Here is a 7,019-nt window from a genome sequence, read left to right as displayed (position 1 = left end):
CATTTTTTCCTTTGAAAGAAATTTTACTTTCATAATGACCTTGGCTTGCTGGTATATCCAGTGCTACAAAAAGTATTGATAGCTGCCTAGGTTGTGTATCCTTTGCTTTCTACCATCCATGCTTAAAATTAGAGACACAGTAAGGATTCTACCAGCCCCAATATATCTATAGTTAACAGAAGTTAGAGGAGTTCTTTCATTCTGAAAGGAATGGGAATTTTTTTTGTTTTGAGAATTACTGAACCCACATTTGGTAATAAGCCCATTATATAATGGGTTCAGATATCAACCGTCAGTTTTTCCTTATTAAAAAATGGGGGGGGGGGCTTCCCTGGTGGCGCAGTAGCTGAGAATCTGCCTGCCAATGCAGGGGACATGGGGTCGAGCCCTGGTCCATGAAGATCCCACATGCCGTGGAGCAATTAAGCCTGTGCGCCACAACTACTGAGCCTGTGCTCTAGAGCCCACGAGCCACAACTACTGAAGCCCATGCGCCTGGAGCCCGTGCTCCACAACAAGAGAAGCCACCGCAATGAGAAGCCTGTGTGCACTGCAACGAAGAGTAGCCCCCGCTCGCCACATCTAGAGAAAGCCCACATGCAGCGACGAAGACCCAACACAGCCAAAAAGAAATAAATTAAAATTTAAAAAAATTTAAAAAAAAATTTAAATTTAAAAAAAAAACAAACAGAGGCGGGAACCCTTAACTGATGGGACAAGGGAAATCTAGCTGTTCACACCTACTCTGGAGAACTTTTGAACATCCCATGGGGTCTTATTATTAAGTGTGTGTTGGAATGTCAGCTTCTTTCTTCAGGATCTTTAACTACTGACTCGTTTCTTTTTTAAAGTACTGTGTTTAGGTATTCAGTCCTTATCAACTTATTCCAGGGCGAGACTTTGCTTCTCTAATATAGCTGTTTCTGAGTCACTTGCAGCTCTTCCTATCTCTAACCTGGGCACTCCAGTCACAGCCACATTCTCCTGGTGAGATCAGTGTTCTCTCTCTGAGAGTACTGTGGCCAGGGCAGGGGCAATTTAAAAGCCCTATCTCATGGGAACAATTTTTTCTTCTTGGAGTTTGAAGTAACTGCTTCCTTCAGTGGGAGAATTATGAAGAGGATCATTGACCAGCCTTTGTCTCTCACTTCAGGTATTGCTGTTTGAACACTTCATGTTCAATATCACCTTGAGTACACGAACACCCAAGGCCTTGAGGAAGCTCTGACATACATCGAGGGGGTACTGATGAGATGGGTGGTCCAGCCAAGTCACTTGGCTCTGGCCTCTGGCTGAAGGGGATCCCAGACCGTGGCTGCTATTCTGTAGCAAACTCACGCAGAAAAGCAGAGAGCATATCACCATCATGTGGATACTAAATTAAATCCATCAAACTCTCAGTTCTCACGAGATCTGCAGGAGAAACGCCAGATGCAGGAGTGAGGGGCCTTAAATCTGTAAGCTTCTTTGTCCTTTTGGAGGCTCTCCGACAGCCCAAAGACCTGTTGATGCAGTAATATTCTGCCGATTCCTACAGCCAGGACTGGATAGAATTTTTGTTATATCAGCAGTTGTCAGTCAACAAACCTCTCTCTTGTTGGTAAGGTGCATCAAAGGCCAGGACAATACCAGGAATGACTATTAAGTGTCCCAACAGGAAAAGGAGGCATCGTCACCCACATTGCTGGCCAACTGGTAAGAACCAGGGCATATGGAGAAGCAGTGCAGGCCGGAGTGAGGAGTGCAGACAGATGAGAGACAGCTGTTCCCTGGCAGGGTTCTGCATTACCTCGAGGGGAGAGCCAAGCTCTGGCTCTTGGAGGGACTGCTGTCTGCACTCGCACGCAGAGGCAGGGCACACAGGAGGGGCCCTGGGAGTACGCTCAGGCAAACGTGAAACTCAAGCCCTGAAAGCTAAGCCCCAAATCCAAATACGCTGGTACGCAAAGCATTCACAGATTGGCTCGCATTTGATTATCGTATGAGGTTACTTGTTGGCATGTGCTGAGTAATTCCCTGGCATGCCCGCAGCTTGTCAGGGGCATTCCTTCCTGAGTCACAACTGGACCAACAGCCTGGCCCAGGGAGCAGGGGCCAGCGCTGTCTAAGAGGCTATCTTTTTGATGAAACCTACAGCCCTCGGTCCTGATTTGCTGATGTCACCATGCCTGCTTTTCCATCTTCAAAGATGAGCTGGTAGGCATTTCCAGTGAGTGTTTGACAGACCCAAGGAAACATTTTGGGGGTTGCACATAACTGTTGAAGTGAGGAATATTCGTCTGTCATCAGTTGGATGAGAAAAGTTAAAATTCCTGCCAGAACTTTGGAGGCCTAGGGAGATGGCATCTCTCACGGGAGCAACATTAGGCCAGTTACAATGCTCAGCATTTTCCCAACACTCTGGGTTCAGAGCTCTTTGCGATCCGTTTGTTTCTTTAGCTGAGTTTCTTAAACACACACCACCCCTTGTGGAGCTCTCTGGGCCTCCACCCAAAAGCTGAAGGATACAAAGAGGAAGAAAAGACAGAGCAGGCGGCTCTACCCAAAGAGAGGAATCAAGCCAAATATTTCAACGATTCATTACTCTCCAAAAGCCTGTCAATACTTACAATGGGGGGAAACGGAGCACAGCCAAAATGTACAGCAGTGGAAGACTGGCCACATACAATATGGAAAAATAAGCAGTCATTAAAATCATGCTGTAGATTGTAGAAGAAACTTTAATGACACGGAAACCTATAAACAATATATGGTTAGGTGAAGCTAATTACAAGACATCATGGACAATATGATTACATTTTGTACATACATATATATATTTCTAGGTGATATCTACATATAGAAGAAAGACTGAAAGAATATAAATTAACATGTTAATAGCAATATTTCTAGGTTGGGGTGGATTATAAGAGATGTTTCTTCCTTTTTTTCCTCTAAACTGTCTACAACGAACACGTTTTAATTTTGTTTACATTTTGTTATTATTATTATTTTGCTTATAAAATAAAACATGCTCACAGTATAAGGTTCAAACAATACAGACATGTTTAAAGTCTAAAGTAAAATTCCTCTTAATCCTGCCTAACAGATAATCCTTGCATGTACAAATCTGTATTTTAAAATTATTCTAGAATATTTATGCAATAGAATTACATGTAGGTCTTCAATTTGCTTTTTTTCACTTAAGGTATCTGGCACGTCTTCCCAGGTATGTGTGAGTACTTTTCTTTTTGTCTTTTTTAAGTTGATCAGTGGGCGCCCTGGCAGGCCAGCAGGGAATGAAGCTACAGCCACAAGTCCACCAGAGTGAGGGTCTCCCCCTTCCTGCTGCAGATGGGCAGGGGCATCAGTGGGCACTGAAGTCCCAAGATGTAAGAGTTGAAAAGAACTTTAAAAAAGACTTAATGAAACCCATTCCTTAAATGAAGAGATGAAGATCCAGAGGCCAGAATCCAAGTCTTCTAACTCTGTGTCCAATATTGCCTTTACCACACTGTGTAGTATAAAATAGATAATAAGAAGTACTTTTTAAAGAGCTCTTATCTTGCTAATCTTTTGTTTCAGCCTTAAAGTCCCTTAAGGGAGCTGGGAGAGGTTATCTCTCCCATTGTACAGATGATAGTACTAGCTAACCTTTGCTAGGCACCATGGGCCAGGTTCTAAGCTAAGCTATTCGCCTCTATTACCTCATACAGTTCTCACAAGAGATCTCAGAGGCTGGTCCTATTATTTTACACATCTTACACATGAAAAAAATTAAGGCTCAGAGAGACTGAATAACTTTTCAAAGGTCCCACAGCTAGGACATGATGGAGCCAAGACTTGAAACTATGTTTAGCCCCAGAGTCCCTACTTTTAAACATTACACTTTCTTTCTTGCAGGCTTAGCGCATAAAGTTTTCACAAAACACACTTTAATTACTCTCTCCCTTTCCCCTTTGTTGTTGTTATCCAGTCCTCAAACAAAGCAAAACAGGAATAACATTAGAGAATGCAATTTGGTGTCAGGCAGGGTTCAGGGGCCCCACTTGGTGTTCAGGACTCCATGCCAAACACTGGGGTAAAAACAAAACAAAACAAAATAAAACAAAACACCCAGTCCAACCACAGCTATTCTCACAGTTGGCAAAAGAGCCGCCTGGCACTTTTCCTCTAAGGATCCTGCATGTCCCATACAAGGTGGTAAACTGCTTGCTCCCCAGGTATTTTCATTTCTTATGTAATAGTGCACTCGTTTCAACTTGGCCAACACGTTAGCACTTGTAGGTAAAGCCGATCTTTTTTTCAATCAGACACACAATACACACTGAGTCATGTGTAGAAGGCCTGTACAATGTTTTTATTGTGAGCAGAGCCCCAAGGGCCTCATCTTACAATCCTCACCTCCACAGAGAAAGAGCCTGCCTGATGTTGCTGCATGTGGCTGTCCCACGGAGCTGCCAGAGGCTGGGCTGAGCCATGAGCTGTCATTTCACCCACTCAGCTCTGGCCCCTCACAAGCTGGTGGTCAGGACTTTCCCGGACACTTATACTATAGCCTTCTCTATAACTTGTTCACCTTCTTCTCTTTCTTTCCACTTTTAGTGCCCTCCCTTCTCTCCCCTCCATGCTTCTGTTCAATCTCTCTGCCTTTTCTATTTTCTGATTCATTTCCTCTTCTTGTATCTTGAAAGGCTGCACTAGTTCCACTACTGTTCCATAAAGCACAGAGCTGGCCCCCTTTCTCTTTCTTCCATAATCCCCAGAGCCTCTTCTGTAGTCTCCCCCCCGCCCAAGTACCTTTTCACCTCCTTTCTCTGCTCACCAGCCTCTTTGTCACTATGATAGCCATTCTCAGCAAAGAGGTTGGAGGCGCTGTCCTGAATGTGGAGACTGCATTGAAAAGATTCAGTGCATTGGCTCAGGGGCCCCAGCTGCTTGGGGAAATTTCTTGGCACTGCTCTTTACTAACTAGGTGAGGTCAAGGAAGTCACCTAGGCTCTCTAAATCCCAGGTTCTCTCGAAGGCAGATGGTGATAATGAAAGTCCCTGGTTCTTAGAATTGTTGGGAGCCCTACATTAGGCTCCACAGCTCTGGGGTTTGGGTTCTAGACCTATTTGCTTTAGTAGTTGGGTGATCTTGGCCAGGACACTGAGCTTCTCTTTGCCTCAGTGTCCTTGCTTATAACATGAGAGTGGTAATAATAGTATCTACTCGATTGGTGTATTGAGAAGATTAGTTAATAAACATAAAAATACCCGGAATAGTGCCTGGCACACAGGAGCCTTCCCCCAGAGTTGTCCATCGTGACATTTATTCATGGATGTAAGATGCCTGGAATAGCTGGAGACACTCAAGTGGTGGCAGTTACCCACTTGCTAGAGACCTTTGTTCCTCTTGCTCTCTGTTCTGTGGCTGCGCCTTTCCTGGGAAGCCTGATCACGACCATTCTGCCCAGAGTCTGTTTTCATAAGAACTCTCTCTGCCCTTTGCACCAAGTGAAAACCAAGTCATGGAGAAGCCCGGCTTACAGACATACTGCTAAAGAAGCAAAATAGGAAGGGAGCAACGTGGCAGGTTTTCTACAGCAGATTTGCTTTTGTGCCAATTTTATAGGTGGAACCATGACATCTTCCTGCATAGTTCTGCAAAATGACTTTTGCAAATCACATCACATTTAACTTCTCTCTTTAAATGAGAAACTGTAAATAAAGGGCTTAGAGCAGGTCTTGGAGCCCCATAAATTATAACTCTTGTTTGTTTTATTCTTGTAAGACTGATCTAGTCACATTATAGAAAGCTTAGAAGAGAAAGAAAAGGAAAAAAACACTGCTTCCTTAAGTTCACCACTTATGATCATTTTGTACTCTCACATCTTAATATACTACAAGAACTCATACTTTATTCTCGAATCCTATCGAGAATAATTTCAGAAAGTGAAGATTCCTTCTTATATTATTAATACTTATATTAATCATATAAGGAATACTACTATTTCTTATATTATTAATCTCTTCAAGATTGCAGGTAAAGATGTGCCTAGATTCTCTTTGGTAATGTGAGGAAGCCCAGAGTGTCATCTCCTCAAGTGATCTCCAGGTCAGAACATTCTCAGCATCTCTTGGAAGGTATTCTGCAAGTCAATGTCCTTAGTGTCTGTATGTCCCAAGAGAGAAAGTGATAGGATTCATTTGTAATCAACCAACTTAGAGGATAGAATATAGCACCAGATCACCTCAGGAATACTTGAGTTCACTTTTGTCAAAGGTGAGCCATGGATGTGGGGTGTTGAAAATATTATATATATGAAGGTTAAGGCTCATGGATCCCTTTTTTGGAAAAATAACAAACCACTTTGGTTCACCTTCTGGGGGAGCTCACCTTTCCACACCCTGGGTTCACTTTAAGTGTGGTGCATTGTGATAGCTCTTTGATTAGTGGGGCCTTTATATTCTGTGCATTCACTGCCCCCTCTGCATCCACACTAAAATATTCTTCATATAAAGCCACTTAAAGATTTTATTCCACTAATTATTACAGAAATGCAAATCAAAACTACAGTGAGGAACCACCTCATGCCAGTCAGAATGGCCATCATCAAAAAGTCTACAAATAACAAACGCTGGAGAGGGTGTGGAGAAAAGGGAACCCTCCTACATTGTTGGTGGGAATGTAAGTTGGTGCAGCCACTGTGGAGAACAGTCTGGAGGTTCCTCAGAAAACTAAAAATAGAGTTACCATATGATCCAGCAATTCCACTCCTGGCCATATATCTGGACAAAACTATAATTCAAAAAGATAATGCACCCCTCTGTTCATAGCAGCACTATTCACAATAGTCAAGACATGGAAACAACCTAAACGTCCATCAACAGATGAATGGATAAAGAAGATGTGGTATATATATACCATGGAATACTACTCGTCCGTAAAAAAAGAATGAAATAATGCCATTTGCAGCAACACGGATGCAACTAGAGATTGTCATACTAAGTGAAGTATGTCATAAAGAGAAAGACAAATACCATATGATATCACT

General features: G+C 42.9%; 1 protein-coding gene across 1 annotated transcript in view; it reads right to left on the bottom strand.

Moving 5' to 3' along the window:
- NDUFAF2 (NADH:ubiquinone oxidoreductase complex assembly factor 2) overlaps window positions 1–7,019 on the bottom strand; it is a 342,196-nt gene that overhangs the window by 20,970 nt on the left and 314,207 nt on the right. The window lies entirely within an intron of this gene.

This window comes from Tursiops truncatus, chromosome 3 (genome assembly GCF_011762595.2).
Source record: "Tursiops truncatus isolate mTurTru1 chromosome 3, mTurTru1.mat.Y, whole genome shotgun sequence".
NCBI classification, from domain to species: domain Eukaryota; kingdom Metazoa; phylum Chordata; class Mammalia; order Artiodactyla; family Delphinidae; genus Tursiops; species Tursiops truncatus.
Note: the sequence above shows the minus strand (reverse complement) of the source record. Positions and strands in the feature narration are given on the sequence as shown.